Source organism: Netta rufina (assembly GCF_964035555.1).
Source record: "Netta rufina genome assembly, chromosome: 15".
In the NCBI taxonomy this organism is placed as follows: Eukaryota; Metazoa; Chordata; class Aves; order Anseriformes; family Anatidae; genus Netta; species Netta rufina.
The window spans coordinates 10,419,115-10,420,155 of NC_140138.1; positions in this window are offsets into that span (position 1 = coordinate 10,419,115).

Consider the following 1,041-nt stretch of genomic DNA (forward strand, 5'->3'; position numbering starts at 1 on the left):
ATAAATTGTCTACTAAAGCCATCGGCCCCGGCTGCCCTGACTGGAACGAGCGCCTCGCGCGCGGGTGCCTTCCCCTCACGCGCGGGCGCTTCCCGCCCATCGCCGCCCTCTGGCGGCCGGCAGCGGCCCCGCCGGGCCCGCCCCGTCTCCACAGGCAACGCCGTAACGCGGAGCTGCCGCTGGGGCCGGGGGGCGGGTGCTCCCGGCCGCTCCGCGCCGCAGGCACCTGAGCCTGACGGAGGAACGGGCGGGTGAGGGCCGGGAGGCGCCTCGGGGTGCTGCTGCTGAGGGGGCGCGGGGGGTTCTTGGCTGCGGCGTGGAGGGGATGCGGGCTGTTCGGGGGTGCTGAGGAGGGATAAGGGGCTGGGGAACCTTCCCCGTGAGGTGAGGGGAGGCGCTGGAGGGAACGGGCCGGTGAGGGCGCTGAGGGGGTCTTTCTGCCGCCTGTGGTGAGAGGAGGTGTTGGGGAGGGGGCTCTCTGGAACCTGCTGGGACGGGGCGAGCTGGAAGAGCCCGGTGAAGTGAAGGAACGGCAATAGGACTCAACAGGTCAGCCTGATGGTAGGACTTGGTGATCACGAAGACCTCTTCCAGCCTAGATGGTTTTATGGTGGACTGTCCTGTGCCGGTTTTGTCAACCTAACCCTCCCAACTCACCTCTGTGCCTCACAGCCCACTCCTTGCCCCTTGTCCCTGCAGCTCACGCTCACCCTCAGAGCCCTGGATTTTGCTTTTGGTAATTTTTTTCTGCTTGAGCTCTGTCACTTATCTCCCAGCAGCTGTGCATATATATAATTAGCTTCATAAAGTCCCTGAACAAATAACTATTCCAGAGTAATTTCTAAATGCATTTTCTATAGATGGTTAATTGTAACTCCTCTTTGCAACTGCTTTTTAATTTTCTGATGTCCTACATGCAATGTAATTATCATATAAAAGTTGATGTCAATTTTAATGTTTTTGTGAATAGTATATTTTAAGCAGTTTGCTGTAATACTGTCACTTGTCACTTTTTTTTTGAAGGCTAAGTCTGTTCATATA